The 15,000-nt window shown below is 44.5% G+C and overlaps 32 non-coding genes across 32 annotated transcripts; all 32 read left to right on the top strand.

Annotated features, from left to right (window-relative positions):
* The first annotated feature begins 345 nt into the window (after window positions 1-345).
* On the top strand, window positions 346-416 carry TRNAG-GCC (transfer RNA glycine (anticodon GCC)). Its single transcript has one exon. It is a non-coding gene; the product is annotated as a tRNA-Gly (tRNA).
* Window positions 417-948: 532 nt separating this feature from the next.
* TRNAD-GUC (transfer RNA aspartic acid (anticodon GUC)) lies at window positions 949-1,020 on the top strand. The gene has a single exon. It is a non-coding gene; the product is annotated as a tRNA-Asp (tRNA).
* A 120-nt stretch (window positions 1,021-1,140) lies between these two features.
* Window positions 1,141-1,212, top strand: TRNAG-GCC (transfer RNA glycine (anticodon GCC)). Its single transcript has one exon. It is a non-coding gene; the product is annotated as a tRNA-Gly (tRNA).
* A 532-nt stretch (window positions 1,213-1,744) lies between these two features.
* TRNAD-GUC (transfer RNA aspartic acid (anticodon GUC)) lies at window positions 1,745-1,816 on the top strand. The gene has a single exon. It is a non-coding gene; the product is annotated as a tRNA-Asp (tRNA).
* A 120-nt stretch (window positions 1,817-1,936) lies between these two features.
* On the top strand, window positions 1,937-2,006 carry TRNAG-GCC (transfer RNA glycine (anticodon GCC)). Its single transcript has one exon. It is a non-coding gene; the product is annotated as a tRNA-Gly (tRNA).
* A 531-nt stretch (window positions 2,007-2,537) lies between these two features.
* Window positions 2,538-2,609, top strand: TRNAD-GUC (transfer RNA aspartic acid (anticodon GUC)). The gene has a single exon. It is a non-coding gene; the product is annotated as a tRNA-Asp (tRNA).
* A 120-nt stretch (window positions 2,610-2,729) lies between these two features.
* Window positions 2,730-2,800, top strand: TRNAG-GCC (transfer RNA glycine (anticodon GCC)). The gene has a single exon. It is a non-coding gene; the product is annotated as a tRNA-Gly (tRNA).
* Window positions 2,801-3,524: 724 nt separating this feature from the next.
* Window positions 3,525-3,595, top strand: TRNAG-GCC (transfer RNA glycine (anticodon GCC)). Its single transcript has one exon. It is a non-coding gene; the product is annotated as a tRNA-Gly (tRNA).
* Window positions 3,596-4,128: 533 nt separating this feature from the next.
* TRNAD-GUC (transfer RNA aspartic acid (anticodon GUC)) lies at window positions 4,129-4,199 on the top strand. The gene has a single exon. It is a non-coding gene; the product is annotated as a tRNA-Asp (tRNA).
* Window positions 4,200-4,318: 119 nt separating this feature from the next.
* TRNAG-GCC (transfer RNA glycine (anticodon GCC)) lies at window positions 4,319-4,389 on the top strand. Its single transcript has one exon. It is a non-coding gene; the product is annotated as a tRNA-Gly (tRNA).
* A 531-nt stretch (window positions 4,390-4,920) lies between these two features.
* Window positions 4,921-4,991, top strand: TRNAD-GUC (transfer RNA aspartic acid (anticodon GUC)). The gene has a single exon. It is a non-coding gene; the product is annotated as a tRNA-Asp (tRNA).
* A 119-nt stretch (window positions 4,992-5,110) lies between these two features.
* On the top strand, window positions 5,111-5,181 carry TRNAG-GCC (transfer RNA glycine (anticodon GCC)). The gene has a single exon. It is a non-coding gene; the product is annotated as a tRNA-Gly (tRNA).
* A 532-nt stretch (window positions 5,182-5,713) lies between these two features.
* Window positions 5,714-5,785, top strand: TRNAD-GUC (transfer RNA aspartic acid (anticodon GUC)). The gene has a single exon. It is a non-coding gene; the product is annotated as a tRNA-Asp (tRNA).
* A 719-nt stretch (window positions 5,786-6,504) lies between these two features.
* On the top strand, window positions 6,505-6,576 carry TRNAD-GUC (transfer RNA aspartic acid (anticodon GUC)). Its single transcript has one exon. It is a non-coding gene; the product is annotated as a tRNA-Asp (tRNA).
* Window positions 6,577-6,696: 120 nt separating this feature from the next.
* TRNAG-GCC (transfer RNA glycine (anticodon GCC)) lies at window positions 6,697-6,767 on the top strand. Its single transcript has one exon. It is a non-coding gene; the product is annotated as a tRNA-Gly (tRNA).
* A 728-nt stretch (window positions 6,768-7,495) lies between these two features.
* TRNAG-GCC (transfer RNA glycine (anticodon GCC)) lies at window positions 7,496-7,566 on the top strand. The gene has a single exon. It is a non-coding gene; the product is annotated as a tRNA-Gly (tRNA).
* Window positions 7,567-8,098: 532 nt separating this feature from the next.
* On the top strand, window positions 8,099-8,170 carry TRNAD-GUC (transfer RNA aspartic acid (anticodon GUC)). The gene has a single exon. It is a non-coding gene; the product is annotated as a tRNA-Asp (tRNA).
* A 120-nt stretch (window positions 8,171-8,290) lies between these two features.
* TRNAG-GCC (transfer RNA glycine (anticodon GCC)) lies at window positions 8,291-8,360 on the top strand. Its single transcript has one exon. It is a non-coding gene; the product is annotated as a tRNA-Gly (tRNA).
* A 533-nt stretch (window positions 8,361-8,893) lies between these two features.
* Window positions 8,894-8,966, top strand: TRNAD-GUC (transfer RNA aspartic acid (anticodon GUC)). Its single transcript has one exon. It is a non-coding gene; the product is annotated as a tRNA-Asp (tRNA).
* A 120-nt stretch (window positions 8,967-9,086) lies between these two features.
* Window positions 9,087-9,157, top strand: TRNAG-GCC (transfer RNA glycine (anticodon GCC)). Its single transcript has one exon. It is a non-coding gene; the product is annotated as a tRNA-Gly (tRNA).
* A 727-nt stretch (window positions 9,158-9,884) lies between these two features.
* TRNAG-GCC (transfer RNA glycine (anticodon GCC)) lies at window positions 9,885-9,955 on the top strand. The gene has a single exon. It is a non-coding gene; the product is annotated as a tRNA-Gly (tRNA).
* A 532-nt stretch (window positions 9,956-10,487) lies between these two features.
* On the top strand, window positions 10,488-10,559 carry TRNAD-GUC (transfer RNA aspartic acid (anticodon GUC)). Its single transcript has one exon. It is a non-coding gene; the product is annotated as a tRNA-Asp (tRNA).
* Window positions 10,560-10,679: 120 nt separating this feature from the next.
* Window positions 10,680-10,750, top strand: TRNAG-GCC (transfer RNA glycine (anticodon GCC)). The gene has a single exon. It is a non-coding gene; the product is annotated as a tRNA-Gly (tRNA).
* Window positions 10,751-11,473: 723 nt separating this feature from the next.
* TRNAG-GCC (transfer RNA glycine (anticodon GCC)) lies at window positions 11,474-11,544 on the top strand. The gene has a single exon. It is a non-coding gene; the product is annotated as a tRNA-Gly (tRNA).
* A 531-nt stretch (window positions 11,545-12,075) lies between these two features.
* Window positions 12,076-12,147, top strand: TRNAD-GUC (transfer RNA aspartic acid (anticodon GUC)). Its single transcript has one exon. It is a non-coding gene; the product is annotated as a tRNA-Asp (tRNA).
* Window positions 12,148-12,267: 120 nt separating this feature from the next.
* On the top strand, window positions 12,268-12,338 carry TRNAG-GCC (transfer RNA glycine (anticodon GCC)). Its single transcript has one exon. It is a non-coding gene; the product is annotated as a tRNA-Gly (tRNA).
* A 532-nt stretch (window positions 12,339-12,870) lies between these two features.
* On the top strand, window positions 12,871-12,942 carry TRNAD-GUC (transfer RNA aspartic acid (anticodon GUC)). Its single transcript has one exon. It is a non-coding gene; the product is annotated as a tRNA-Asp (tRNA).
* Window positions 12,943-13,062: 120 nt separating this feature from the next.
* TRNAG-GCC (transfer RNA glycine (anticodon GCC)) lies at window positions 13,063-13,132 on the top strand. The gene has a single exon. It is a non-coding gene; the product is annotated as a tRNA-Gly (tRNA).
* Window positions 13,133-13,664: 532 nt separating this feature from the next.
* On the top strand, window positions 13,665-13,736 carry TRNAD-GUC (transfer RNA aspartic acid (anticodon GUC)). The gene has a single exon. It is a non-coding gene; the product is annotated as a tRNA-Asp (tRNA).
* Window positions 13,737-13,856: 120 nt separating this feature from the next.
* On the top strand, window positions 13,857-13,927 carry TRNAG-GCC (transfer RNA glycine (anticodon GCC)). The gene has a single exon. It is a non-coding gene; the product is annotated as a tRNA-Gly (tRNA).
* A 534-nt stretch (window positions 13,928-14,461) lies between these two features.
* Window positions 14,462-14,534, top strand: TRNAD-GUC (transfer RNA aspartic acid (anticodon GUC)). Its single transcript has one exon. It is a non-coding gene; the product is annotated as a tRNA-Asp (tRNA).
* A 121-nt stretch (window positions 14,535-14,655) lies between these two features.
* On the top strand, window positions 14,656-14,726 carry TRNAG-GCC (transfer RNA glycine (anticodon GCC)). The gene has a single exon. It is a non-coding gene; the product is annotated as a tRNA-Gly (tRNA).
* Window positions 14,727-15,000: the final 274 nt, after the last annotated feature.

Genomic DNA, 15,000 nt, shown 5'->3' with positions numbered 1-15,000 from the left:
GTGAGAGTCTCAGCTTTCCATAGCGGGGTCATAGTAGTTCCTAGCTCCAACCATTCAGTCTCTACAGATATTTTTGTTAGAAGGGTTTAAGCCAACATTCCAAATTTAGGGTTAGTACCAATGCTCCACGTTTTTCAAAGTTCCAACCCACCTGCTCCTCGTTAGTATAGTGGTGAGTATCCCCGCCTGTCACGCGGGAGACCGGGGTTCATTCCCGACGGGGAGAAAGTACAGCTCTTTTTTTAGGGTGAATAATGTTGCTGAGCCCACAAAGTGGAACATATTCTTGGAAAAAAAGCTTTATGATACAATTTCCTGCCTTTGAGGTTAACTCAGCCTTCCAAGGCATTGGTTGTTCAGTGGTAGAATTCTCGCCTGCCACACGGGAGGCCCGGGTTCGATTCCCGGCCAATGCAGGAAGTTTTGAACATGTCATTTCGACAAGTATGCAAACCCCTGAGGAGGAAATCTGTGTTAGATTGCCAGGCAAACAGAAATCTCTGGTCTTGGTCGAATTCTCAACTGACTCTTGAAAAATAAGACTTTGAACATTTACTCATTCTCAGTAGACTTTGGTGAATCCATTGCAGATTTCCAGTGTGTGAGGTGATTAACTTTTTGCAAGGCTTTAGTTGTTAAATGGGAAAGAGTAACCAACTTGTCAGTGACAACTGTCTTGAGTTTGGCATTTGTGACAATGTCCTGGGATTACCCACAAACGCCTCACCTGCAAACTAGTATTGTGTGGCTTGTGAGCGGTATAGAGCAAAATCGATTACAGGTACGTGTTTGTGAGAGTCTCAGCTTTCCATAGCGGGGTCATAGTAGTTCCTAGCTCCAACCATTCAGTCTCTACAGATATTTTTGTTAGAAGGGTTTAAGCCCAACATTCCAAATTTAGGGTTAGTACCAATGCTCCACGTTTTTTCAAAGTTCCAACCCACCTGCTCCTCGTTAGTATAGTGGTGAGTATCCCCGCCTGTCACGCGGGAGACCGGGGTTCAATTCCCCGACGGGGAGAAAGTACAGCTCTTTTTTTAGGGTGAATAATGTTGCTGAGCCCACAAAGTGGAACATATTCTTGGAAAAAAAGCTTTATGATACAATTTCCTGCCTTTGAGGTTAACTCAGCCTTCCAAGGCATTGGTTGTTCAGTGGTAGAATTTCTCGCCTGCCACACGGGAGGCCCGGGTTCGATTCCCGGCCAATGCAGGAAGTTTTGAACATGTCATTTCGACAAGTATGCAAACCCTGAGGAGGAAATCTGTGTTAGATTGCCAGGCAAACAGAAATCTCTGGTCTTGGTCGAATTCTCAACTGACTCTTGAAAAATAAGACTTTGAACATTTACTCATTCTCAGTAGACTTTGGTGAATCCATTGCAGATTTCCAGTGTGTGAGGTGATTAACTTTTTGCAAGGCTTTAGTTGTTAAATGGGAAAGAGTAACCAACTTGTCAGTGACAACTGTCTTGAGTTTGGCATTTGTGACAATGTCCTGGGATTACCCACAAACGCCTCACCTGCAAACTAGTATTGTGTGGCTTGTGAGCGGTATAGAGCAAAATCGATTACAGGTACGTGTTTGTGAGAGTCTCAGCTTTCCATAGCGGGGTCATAGTAGTTCCTAGCTCCAACCATTCAGTCTCTACAGATATTTTTGTTAGAAGGGTTTAAGCCCAACATTCCAAATTTAGGGTTAGTACCAATGCTCCACGTTTTTTCAAAGTTCCAACCCCACCTGCTCCTCGTTAGTATAGTGGTGAGTATCCCCGCCTGTCACGCGGGAGACCGGGGTTCAATTCCCCGACGGGGAGAAAGTACAGCTCTTTTTTTAGGGTGAATAATGTTGCTGAGCCCACAAAGTGGAACATATTCTTGGAAAAAAAGCTTTATGATACAATTTCCTGCCTTTGAGGTTAACTCAGCCTTCCAAGGCATTGGTTGTTCAGTGGTAGAATTCTCGCCTGCCACACGGGAGGCCGGGTTCGATTCCCGGCCAATGCAGGAAGTTTTGAACATGTCATTTCGACAAGTATGCAAACCCCTGAGGAGGAAATCTGTGTTAGATTGCCAGGCAAACAGAAATCTCTGGTCTTGGTCGAATCTCAACTGACTCTTGAAAAATAAGACTTTGAACATTTACTCATTCTCAGTAGACTTGGTGAATCCATTGCAGATTTCCAGTGTGTGAGGTGATTAACTTTTTGCAAGGCTTTAGTTGTTAAATGGGAAAGAGTAACCAACTTGTCAGTGACAACTGTCTTGAGTTTGGCATTTGTGACAATGTCCTGGGATTACCCACAAACGCCTCACCTGCAAACTAGTATTGTGTGGCTTGTGAGCGGTATAGAGCAAAAATCGATTACAGGTACGTGTTTGTGAGAGTCTCAGCTTTCCATAGCGGGGTCATAGTAGTTCCTAGCTCCAACCATTCAGTCTCTACAGATATTTTTGTTAGAAGGGTTTAAGCCCAACAGTCCAAATTTAGGGTTAGTACCAATGCTCCACGTTTTTTCAAAGTTCCAACCCACCTGCTCCTCGTTAGTATAGTGGTGAGTATCCCCGCCTGTCACGCGGGAGACCGGGGTTCAATTCCCCGACGGGGAGAAAGTACAGCTCTTTTTTTAGGGTGAATAATGTTGCTGAGCCCACAAAGTGGAACATATTCTTGGAAAAAAAGCTTTATGATACAATTTCCTGCCTTTGAGGTTAACTCAGCCTTCCAAGGCATTGGTTGTTCAGTGGTAGAATTCTCGCCTGCCACACGGGAGGCCCGGGTTCGATTCCCGGCCAATGCAGGAAGTTTTGAACATGTCATTTCTGACAAGTATGCAAACCCCTGAGGAGGAAATCTGTGTTAGATTGCCAGGCAAACAGAAATCTCTGGTCTTGGTCGAATTCTCAACTGACTCTTGAAAAATAAGACTTTGAACATTTACTCATCTCAGTAGACTTTGGTGAATCCATTGCAGATTTCCAGTGTGTGAGGTGATTAACTTTTTGCAAGGCTTTAGTTGTTAAATGGGAAAGAGTAACCAACTTGTCAGTGACAACTGTCTTGAGTTTGGCATTTGTGACAATGTCCTGGGATTACCCACAAACGCCTCACCTGCAAACTAGTATTGTGTGGCTTGTGAGCGGTATAGAGCAAAAACGATTACAGGTACGTGTTTGTGAGAGTCTCAGCTTTCCATAGCGGGGGTCATAGTAGTTCCTAGCTCCAACCATTCAGTCTCTACAGATATTTTTGTTAGAAGGGTTTAAGCCCAACATTCCAAATTTAGGGTTAGTACCAATGCTCCACGTTTTTTCAAAGTTCCAACCCACCTGCTCCTCGTTAGTATAGTGGTGAGTATCCCCGCCTGTCACGCGGGAGACCAGGGTTCAATTCCCGACGGGGAGAAAGTACTGCTCTTTTTTTAGGGTGAACAATGTTGCTGAGCCCACAAAGTGGAACATGTTCTTGGAAAAAAAGCTTTATGATACAATTTCCTGCCTTTGAGGTTAACTCAGCCTTCCAAGGCATTGGTTGTTCAGTGGTAGAATTCTCGCCTGCCACGCGGGAGGCCCGGGTTCGATTCCCGGCCAATGCAGGAAGTTTTGAACATGTCATTTCGACAAGTATGCAAACCCCTGAGGAGGAAATCTGTGTTAGATTGCCAGGCAAACAGAAATCTCTGGTCTTGGTCGAATTCTCAACTGACTCTTGAAAAAATAAGACTTTGAACATTTACTCATTCTCAGTAGACTTTGGTGAATCCATTGCAGATTTCCAGTGTGTGAGGTGATTAACTTTTTGCAAGGCTTTAGTTGTTAAATGGGAAAGAGTAACCAACTTGTCAGTGACAACTGTCTTGAGTTTGGCATTTGTGACAATGTCCTGGGATTACCCACAAACGCCTCACCTGCAAACTAGTATTGTGTGGCTTGTGAGCGGTATAGAGCAAAATCGATTACAGGTACGTGTTTGTGAGAGTCTCAGCTTTCCATAGCGGGGTCATAGTAGTTCCTAGCTCCAACCATTCAGTCTCTACAGATATTTTTGTTAGAAGGGTTTAAGCCCAACAGTCCAAATTTAGGGTTAGTACCAATGCTCCACGTTTTTTCAAAGGCCCAACCCACCTGCTCCTCGTTAGTATAGTGGTGAGTATCCCCGCCTGTCACGCGGAGACCGGGGTTCAATTCCCCGACGGGGAGAAAGTACAGCTCTTTTTTTAGGGTGATAATGTTGCTGAGCCCACAAAGTGGAACATATTCTTGGAAAAAAAGCTTTATGATACAATTTCCTGCCTTTGAGGTTAACTCAGCCTTCCAAGGCATTGGTTGTTCAGTGGTAGAATTCTCGCCTGCCACGCGGGAGGCCCGGGTTTGATTCCCGGCCAATGCAGGAAGTTTTGAACATGTCATTTCGACAAGTATGCAAACCCCTGAGGAGGAAATCTGTGTTAGATTGCCAGGCAAACAGAAATCTCTGGTCTTGGTCGAATTCTCAACTGACTCTGAAAAATAAGACTTTGAACATTTACTCATTCTCAGTAGACTTTGGTGAATCCATTGCAGATTTCCAGTGTGTGAGGTGATTAACTTTTTGCAAGGCTTTAGTTGTTAAATGGGAAAGAGTAACCAACTTGTCAGTGACAACTGTCTTGAGTTTGGCATTTGTGACAATGTCCTGGGATTACCCACAAACGCCTCACCTGCAAACTAGTATTGTGTGGCTTGTGAGCGGTATAGAGCAAAATCGATTACAGGTACGTGTTTGTGAGAGTCTCAGCTTTCCATAGCGGGGTCATAGTAGTTCCTAGCTCCAACCATTCAGTCTCTACAGATATTTTTGTTAGAAGGGTTTAAGCCCAACATTCCAAATTTAGGGTTAGTACCAATGCTCCACGTTTTTTCAAAGTTCCAACCCACCTGCTCCTCGTTAGTATAGTGGTGAGTATCCCGCCTGTCACGCGGGAGACCGGGGTTCAATTCCCCGACGGGGAGAAAGTACAGCTCTTTTTTTAGGGTGAATAATGTTGCTGAGCCCACAAAGTGGAACATATTCTTGGAAAAAAAGCTTATGATACAATTTCCTGCCTTTGAGGTTAACTCAGCCTTCCAAGGCATTGGTTGTTCAGTGGTAGAATTCTCGCCTGCCACACGGGAGGCCCGGGTTCGATTCCCGGCCAATGCAGGAAGTTTTGAACATGTCATTTCGACAAGTATGCAAACCCCTGAGGAGGAAATCTGTGTTAGATTGCCAGGCAAACAGAAATCTCTGGTCTTGGTCGAATTCTCAACTGACTCTTGAAAAATAAGACTTTGAACATTTACTCATTCTCAGTAGACTTTGGTGAATCCATTGCAGATTTCCAGTGTGTGAGGTGATTAACTTTTTGCAAGGCTTTAGTTGTTAAATGGGAAAGAGTAACCAACTTGTCAGTGACAACTGTCTTGAGTTTGGCATTTGTGACAATGTCCTGGGATTACCCACAAACGCCTCACCTGCAAACTAGTATTGTGTGGCTTGTGAGCGGTATAGAGCAAAATCGATTACAGGTACGTGTTTGTGAGAGTCTCAGCTTTCCATAGCGGGGTCATAGTAGTTCCTAGCTCCAACCATTCAGTCTCTACAGATATTTTTGTTAGAAGGGTTTAAGCCCAACATTCCAAATTTAGGGTTAGTACCAATGCTCCACGTTTTTTCAAAGTTCCAACCCACCTGCTCCTCGTTAGTATAGTGGTGAGTATCCCCGCCTGTCACGCGGGAGACCGGGGTTCAATTCCCCGACGGGGAGAAAGTACAGCTCTTTTTTTAGGGTGAATAATGTTGCTGAGCCCACAAAGTGGAACATATTCTTGGAAAAAAAGCTTTATGATACAATTTCCTGCCTTTGAGGTTAACTCAGCCTTCCAAGGCATTGGTTGTTCAGTGGTAGAATTCTCGCCTGCCACGCGGGAGGCCGGGTTGATTCCCGGCCAATGCAGGAAGTTTTGACATGTCATTTCGACAAGTATGCAAACCCTGAGGAGGAAATCTGTGTTAGATTGCCAGGCAAACAGAAATCTCTGGTCTTGGTCGAATTCTCAACTGACTCTTGAAAAATAAGACTTTGAACATTTACTCATTCTCAGTAGACTTTGGTGAATCCATTGCAGATTTCCAGTGTGTGAGGTGATTAACTTTTTGCAAGGCTTTAGTTGTTAAATGGGAAAGAGTAACCAACTTGTCAGTGACAACTGTCTTGAGTTTGGCATTTGTGACAATGTCCTGGGATTACCCACAAACGCCTCACCTGCAAACTAGTATTGTGTGGCTTGTGAGCGGTATAGAGCAAAATCGATTACATGTACGTGTTTGTGAGAGTCTCAGCTTTCCATAGCTGGGTCATAGTAGTTCCTAGCTCCAACCATTCAGTCTCTACAGATATTTTTGTTAGAAGGGTTTAAGCCCAACATTCCAAATTTAGGGTTAGTACCAATGCTCCACGTTTTTTCAAAGTTCCAACCCACCTGCTCCTCGTTAGTATAGTGGTGAGTATCCCCGCCTGTCACGCGGGAGACCGGGGTTCAATTCCCCGACGGGGAGAAAGTACAGCTCTTTTTTTAGGGTGAATAATGTTGCTGAGCCCACAAAGTGGAACATATTCTTGGAAAAAAAGCTTTATGATACAATTTCCTGCCTTTGAGGTTAACTCAGCCTTCCAAGGCATTGGTTGTTCAGTGGTAGAATTCTCGCCTGCCACACGGGAGGCCCGGGTTCGATTCCCGGCCAATGCAGGAAGTTTTGAACATGTCATTTCGACAAGTATGCAAACCCTGAGGAGGAAATCTGTGTTAGATTGCCAGGCAAACAGAAATCTCTGGTCTTGGTCGAATTCTCAACTGACTCTTGAAAAATAAGACTTTGAACATTTACTCATTCTCAGTAGACTTTGGTGAATCCATTGCAGATTTCCAGTGTGTGAGGTGATTAACTTTTTGCAAGGCTTTAGTTGTTAAATGGAAAGAGTAACCAACTTGTCAGTGACAACTGTCTTGAGTTTGGCATTTGTGACAATGTCCTGGGATTACCCACAAACGCCTCACCTGCAAACTAGTATTGTGTGGCTTGTGAGCGGTATAGAGCAAAATCGATTACATGTACGTGTTTGTGAGAGTCTCAGCTTTCCATAGCGGGGTCATAGTAGTTCCTAGCTCCAACCATTCAGTCTCTACAGATATTTTTGTTAGAAGGGTTTAAGCCCAACATTCCAAATTTAGGGTTAGTACCAATGCTCCACGTTTTTTCAAAGGCCCAACCCACCTGCTCCTCGTTAGTATAGTGGTGAGTATCCCCGCCCTGTCACGCGGGAGACCGGGGTTGGGTTCAATTCCCCGACGGGGAGAAAGTACAGCTCTTTTTTTAGGGTGAATAATGTTGCTGAGCCCACAAAGTGGAACATATTCTTGGAAAAAAAGCTTTATGATACAATTTCCTGCCTTTGAGGTTAACTCAGCCTTCCAAGGCATTGGTTGTTCAGTGGTAGAATTCTCGCCTGCCACAGGGGAGGCCCGGGTTCGATTCCCGGCCAATGCAGGAAGTTTTGAACATGTCATTTCGACAAGTATGCAAACCCCTGAGGAGGAAATCTGTGTTAGATTGCCAGGCAAACAGAAATCTCTGGTCTTGGTCGAATTCTCAACTGACTCTTGAAAAATAAGACTTTGAACATTTACTCATTCTCAGTAGACTTTGGTGAATCCATTGCAGATTTCCAGTGTGTGAGGTGATTAACTTTTTGCAAGGCTTTAGTTGTTAAATGGGAAAGAGTAACCAACTTGTCAGTGACAACTGTCTTGAGTTTGGCATTTGTGACAATGTCCTGGGATTACCCACAAACGCCTCACCTGCAAACTAGTATTGTGTGGCTTGTGAGCGGTATAGAGCAAAATCGATTACATGTACGTGTTTGTGAGAGTCTCAGCTTTCCATAGCGGGGTCATAGTAGTTCCTAGCTCCAACCATTCAGTCTCTACAGATATTTTTGTTAGAAGGGTTTAAGCCCAACAGTCCAAATTTAGGGTTAGTACCAATGCTCCACGTTTTTTCAAAGGCCCAACCCACCTGCTCCTCGTTAGTATAGTGGTGAGTATCCCAGCCTGTCACGCGGGAGACCGGGGTTCAATTCCCCGACGGGGAGAAAGTACTGCTCTTTTTTTAGGGTGAACAATGTTGCTGAGCCCACAAAGTGGAACATGTTCTTGGAAAAAAAGCTTTATGATACAATTTCCTGCCTTTGAGGTTAACTCAGCCTTCCAAGGCATTGGTTGTTCAGTGGTAGAATTCTCGCCTGCCACGCGGGAGGCCCGGGTTCGATTCCCGCCAATGCAGGAAGTTTTGAACATGTCATTTCGACAAGTATGCAAACCCCTGAGGAGGAAATCTGTGTTAGATTGCCAGGCAAACAGAAATCTCTGGTCTTGGTCGAATTCTCAACTGACTCTTGAAAAATAAGACTTTGAACATTTACTCATTCTCAGTAGACTTTGGTGAATCCATTGCAGATTTCCAGTGTGTGAGGTGATTAACTTTTTGCAAGGCTTTAGTTGTTAAATGGGAAAGAGTAACCAACTTGTCAGTGACAACTGTCTTGAGTTTGGCATTTGTGACAATGTCCTGGGATTACCCACAAACGCCTCACCTGCAAACTAGTATTGTGTGGCTTGTGAGCGGTATAGAGCAAAATCGATTACATGTACGTGTTTGTGAGAGTCTCAGCTTTCCATAGCGGGGTCATAGTAGTTCCTAGCTCCAACCATTCAGTCTCTACAGATATTTTTGTTAGAAGGGTTTAAGCCCAACATTCCAAATTTAGGGTTAGTACCAATGCTCCACGTTTTTTCAAAGGCCCAACCCCACCTGCTCCTCGTTAGTATAGTGGTGAGTATCCCCGCCTGTCACGCGGGAGACCGGGGTTCAATTCCCCCGACGGGGAGAAAGTACAGCTCTTTTTTTAGGGTGAATAATGTTGCTGAGCCCACAAAGTGGAACATATTCTTGGAAAAAAAGCTTTATGATACAATTTCCTGCCTTTGAGGTTAACTCAGCCTTCCAAGGCATTGGTTGTTCAGTGGTAGAATTCTCGCCTGCCACAGGGGAGGCCCGGGTTCGATTCCCGGCCAATGCAGGAAGTTTTGAACATGTCATTTCGACAAGTATGCAAACCCCTGAGGAGGAAATCTGTGTTAGATTGCCAGGCAAACAGAAATCTCTGGTCTTGGTCGAATTCTCAACTGACTCTTGAAAAATAAGACTTTGAACATTTACTCATTCTCAGTAGACTTTGGTGAATCCATTGCAGATTTCCAGTGTGTGAGGTGATTAACTTTTTGCAAGGCTTTAGTTGTTAAATGGGAAAGAGTAACCAACTTGTCAGTGACAACTGTCTTGAGTTTGGCATTTGTGACAATGTCCTGGGATTACCCACAAACGCCTCACCTGCAAACTAGTATTGTGTGGCTTGTGAGCGGTATAGAGCAAAATCGATTACATGTACGTGTTTGTGAGAGTCTCAGCTTTCCATAGCGGGGTCATAGTAGTTCCTAGCTCCAACCATTCAGTCTCTACAGATATTTTTGTTAGAAGGGTTTAAGCCCAACAGTCCCAAATTTAGGGTTAGTACCAATGCTCCACGTTTTTTCAAAGGCCCAACCCACCTGCTCCTCGTTAGTATAGTGGTGAGTATCCCAGCCCTGTCACGCGGGAGACCGGGGTTCAATTCCCCGACGGGGAGAAAGTACTGCTCTTTTTTTAGGGTGAACAATGTTGCATGAGCCCACAAAGTGGAACATGTTCTTGGAAAAAAAGCTTTATGATACAATTTCCTGCCTTTGAGGTTAACTCAGCCTTCCAAGGCATTGGTTGTTCAGTGGTAGAATTCTCGCCTGCCACGCGGGAGGCCCGGGTTCGATTCCCGGCCAATGCAGGAAGTTTTGAACATGTCATTTCGACAAGTATGCAAACCCCTGAGGAGGAAATCTGTGTTAGATTGCCAGGCAAACAGAAATCTCTGGTCTTGGTCGAATTCTCAACTGACTCTTGAAAAATAAGACTTTGAACATTTACTCATTCTCAGTAGACTTTGGTGAATCCATTGCAGATTTCCAGTGTGTGAGGTGATTAACTTTTTGCAAGGCTTTAGTTGTTAAATGGGAAAGAGTAACCAACTTGTCAGTGACAACTGTCTTGAGTTTGGCATTTGTGACAATGTCCTGGGATTACCCACAAACGCCTCACCTGCAAACTAGTATTGTGTGGCTTGTGAGCGGTATAGAGCAAAATCGATTACATGTACGTGTTTGTGAGAGTCTCAGCTTTCCATAGCGGGGTCATAGTAGTTCCTAGCTCCAACCATTCAGTCTCTACAGATATTTTTGTTAGAAGGGTTTAAGCCCAACATTCCAAATTTAGGGTTAGTACCAATGCTCCACGTTTTTTCAAAGGCCCAACCCACCTGCTCCTCGTTAGTATAGTGGTGAGTATCCCCGCCTGTCACGCGGGAGACCGGGGTTCAATTCCCCGACGGGGAGAAAGTACAGCTCTTTTTTTAGGGTGAATAATGTTGCTGAGCCCACAAAGTGGAACATATTCTTGGAAAAAAAGCTTTATGATACAATTTCCTGCCTTTGAGGTTAACTCAGCCTTCCAAGGCATTGGTTGTTCAGTGGTAGAATTCTCGCCTGCCACAGGGGAGGCCCGGGTTCGATTCCCGGCCAATGCAGGAAGTTTTGAACATGTCATTTCGACAAGTATGCAAACCCCTGAGGAGGAAATCTGTGTTAGATTGCCAGGCAAACAGAAATCTCTGGTCTTGGTCGAATTCTCAACTGACTCTTGAAAAATAAGACTTTGAACATTTACTCATTCTCAGTAGACTTTGGTGAATCCATTGCAGATTTCCAGTGTGTGAGGTGATTAACTTTTTGCAAGGCTTTAGTTGTTAAATGGGAAAGAGTAACCAACTTGTCAGTGACAACTGTCTTGAGTTTGGCATTTGTGACAATGTCCTGGGATTACCCACAAACGCCTCACCTGCAAACTAGTATTGTGTGGCTTGTGAGCGGTATAGAGCAAAATCGATTACATGTACGTGTTTGTGAGAGTCTCAGCTTTCCATAGCGGGGTCATAGTAGTTCCTATCTCCAACCATTCAGTCTCTACAGATATTTTTGTTAGAAGGGTTTAAGCCCAACATTCCAAATTTAGGGTTAGTACCAATGCTCCACGTTTTTTCAAAGGCCCAACCCACCTGCTCCTTGTTAGTATAGTGGTGAGTATCCCAGCCTGTCACGCGGAGACCGGGGTTCAATTCCCGACGGGGGAGAAAGTACTGCTCTTTTTTTAGGGTGAACAATGTGCTGAGCCCACAAAGTGGAAACATGTTCTTGGAAAAAAAGCTTTATGATACAATTTCCTGCCTTTGAGGTTAACTCAGCCTTCCAAGGCATTGGTTGTTCAGTGGTAGAATTCTCGCCTGCCACGCGGGAGGCCCGGGTTCGATTCCCGGCCAATGCAGGAAGTTTTGAACATGTCATTTCGACAAGTATGCAAACCCCTGAGGAGGAAATCTGTGTTAGATTGCCAGGCAAACAGAAATCTCTGGTCTTGGTCGAATTCTCAACTGACTCTTGAAAAATAAGACTTTGAACATTTACTCATTCTCAGTAGACTTTGGTGAATCCATTGCAGATTTCCAGTGTGTGAGGTGATTCACTTTTGCAAGGCTTTAGTTGTTAAATGGGAAAGAGTAACCAACTTGTCAGTGACAACTGTCTTGAGTTTGGCATTTGTGACAATGTCCTGGGATTACCCACAAACGCCTCACCTGCAAACTAGTATTGTGTGGCTTGTGAGCGGTATAGAGCAAAATCGATTACATGTACGTGTTTGTGAGAGTCTCAGCTTTCCATAGCGGGGTCATAGTAGTTCCTAGCTCCAACCATTCAGTCTCTACAGATATTTTTGTTAGAAGGGTTTAAGCCCAACAGTCCAAATTTAGGGTTAGTACCAATGCTCCACGTTTTTTCAAAGGCCCAACCCACCTGCTCCTCGTTAGTATAGTGGTGAGTATCCCAGCCTGTCACGCGGGAGACCGGGGTTCAATTCCCCGACGGGGAGAAAGTACTGCTCTTTTTTTAGGGTGAACAATGTTGCTGAGCCCACAAAGTGGAACATGTTCTTGGAAAAAAAGCTTTATGATACAATTTCCTGCCTTTGAGGTTAACTCAGCCTTCCAAGGCATTGGTTGTTCAGTGGTAGAATTCTCGCCTGCCACGCGGGAGGCCCGGGTTCGATTCCCGGCCAATGCAGGAAGTTTTGAACATGTCATTTCGACAAGTATGCAAACCCCTGAGGAGGAAATCTGTGTTAGATTGCCAGGCAAACAGAAATCTCTGGTCTTGGTCGAATTCTCAACTGACTCTTGAAAAATAAGACTTTGAACATTTACTCATTCTCAGTAGACTTTGGTGAATCCATTGCAGATTTCCAGTGTGTGAGGTGATTCACTTTTTGCAAGGCTTTAGTTGTTAAATGGGAAAGAGTAACCAACTTGTCAGTGACAACTGTCTTGAGTTTGGCATTTGTGACAATGTCCTGGGATTACCCACAAACGCCTCACCTGCAAACTAGTATTGTGTGGCTTGTGAGCGGTATAGAGCAAAATCGATTACATGTACGTGTTTGTGAGAGTCTCAGCTTTCCATAGCGGGGTCATAGTAGTTCCTAGCTCCAACCATTCAGTCTCTACAGATATTTTTGTTAGAAGGGTTTAAGCCCAACAGTCCAAATTTAGGGTTAGTACCAATGCTCCACGTTTTTTCAAAGGCCCAACCCACCTGCTCCTCGTTAGTATAGTGGTGAGTATCCCAGCCTGTCACGCGGGAGACCGGGGTTCAATTCCCCGACGGGGAGAAAGTACTGCTCTTTTTTTAGGGTGAACAATGTTGCTGAGCCCACAAAGTGGAACATGTTCTTGGAAAAAAAGCTTTATGATACAATTTCCTGCCTTTGAGGTTAACTCAGCCTTCCAAGGCATTGGTTGTTCAGTGGTAGAATTCTCGCCTGCCACGCGGGAGGCCGGGTTCGATTCCCGGCCAATGCAGGAAGTTTTGAACATGTCATTTCGACAAGTATGCAAACCCCTGAGGAGGAAATCTGTGTTAGATTGCCAGGCAAACAGAAATCTCTGGTCTTGGTCGAATTCTCAACTGACTCTTGAAAAATAAGACTTTGAACATTTACTCATTCTCAGTAGACTTTGGTGAATCCATTGCAGATTTCCAGTGTGTGAGGTGATTAACTTTTTGCAAGGCTTTAGTTGTTAAATGGGAAAGAGTAACCAACTTGTCAGTGACAACTGTCTTGAGTTTGGCATTTGTGACAATGTCCTGGATTACCCACAAACGCCTCACCTGCAAACTAGTATTGTGTGGCTTGTGAGCGAAGATAGAGCAAAATCGATTACATGTACGTGTTTGTGAGAGTCTCAGCTTTCCATAGCGGGGTCATAGTAGTTTCCTAGCTCCAACCATTCAGTCTCTACAGATATTTTTGTTAGAAGGGTTTAAGCCCAACATTCCAAATTTAGGGTTAGTACCAATGCTCCACGTTTTTCAAAGGCCCAACCCACCTGCTCCTCGTTAGTATAGTGGTGAGTATCCCCGCCTGTCACGCGGGAGACCGGGGTTCAATTCCCCGACGGGGAGAAAGTACAGCTCTTTTTTTAGGGTGAATAATGTTGCTGAGCCCACAAAGTGGAACATATTCTTGGAAAAAAAGCTTTATGATACAATTTCCTGCCTTTGAGGTTAACTCAGCCTTCCAAGGCATTGGTTGTTCAGTGGTAGAATTCTCGCCTGCCACACGGGAGGCCCGGGTTCGATTCCCGGCCAATGCAGGAAGTTTTGAACATGTCATTTCGACAAGTATGCAAACCCCTGAGGAGGAAATCTGTGTTAGATTGCCAGGCAAACAGAAATCTCTGGTCTTGGTCGAATTCTCAACTGACTCTTGAAAAATAAGACTTTGAACATTTACTCATTCTCAGTAGACTTTTGGTGAATCCATTGCAGATTTCCAGTGTGTGAGGTGATTCACTTTTTTGCAAGGCTTTAGTTGTTAAATGGGAAAGAGTAACCAACTTGTCAGTGACAACTGTCTTGAGTTTGGCATTTGTGACAATGTCCTGGGATTACCCACAAACGCCTCACCTGCAAACTAGTATTGTGTGGCTTGTGAGCGGTATAGAGCAAAATCGATTACATGTACGTGTTTGTGAGAGTCTCAGCTTTCCATAGCGGGGTCATAGTAGTTCCTAGCTCCAACCATTCAGTCTCTACAGATATTTTTGTTAGAAGGGTTTAAGCCCAACAGTCCAAATTTAGGGTTAGTACCAATGCTCCACGTTTTTTCAAAGACCCAACCCACCTGCTCCTCGTTAGTATAGTGGTGAGTATCCCCGCCTGTCACGCGGGAGACCGGGGTTCAATTCCCCCGACGGGGAGAAAGTACAGCTCTTTTTTTAGGGTGAATAATGTTGCTGAGCCCACAAAGTGGAACATATTCTTGGAAAAAAAAGCTTTATGATACAATTTCCTGCCTTTGAGGTTAACTCAGCCTTCCAAGGCATTGGTTGTTCAGTGGTAGAATTCTCGCCTGCCACGCGGGAGGCCCGGGTTCGATTCCCGGCCAATGCAGGAAGTTTTGAACATGTCATTTCGACAAGTATGCAAACCCCTGAGGAGGAAATCTGTGTTAGATTGCCAGGCAAACAGAAATCTCTGGTCTTGGTCGAATTCTCAACTGACTCTTGAAAAATAAGACTTTGAACATTTACTCATTCTCAGTAGACTTTGGTGAATCCATTGCAGATTTCCAGTGTGTGAGGTGATTAACTTTTTGCAAGGCTTTAGTTGTTAAATGGGAAAGAGTAACCAACTTGTCAGTGACAACTGTCTTGAGTTTGGCATT

The sequence above is a fragment of the Anabrus simplex genome, unplaced genomic scaffold (genome assembly GCF_040414725.1).
Source record: "Anabrus simplex isolate iqAnaSimp1 unplaced genomic scaffold, ASM4041472v1 ctg00000259.1, whole genome shotgun sequence".
Lineage (NCBI taxonomy): Eukaryota > Metazoa > Arthropoda > Insecta > Orthoptera > Tettigoniidae > Anabrus > Anabrus simplex.
Note: the sequence above shows the minus strand (reverse complement) of the source record. Positions and strands in the feature narration are given on the sequence as shown.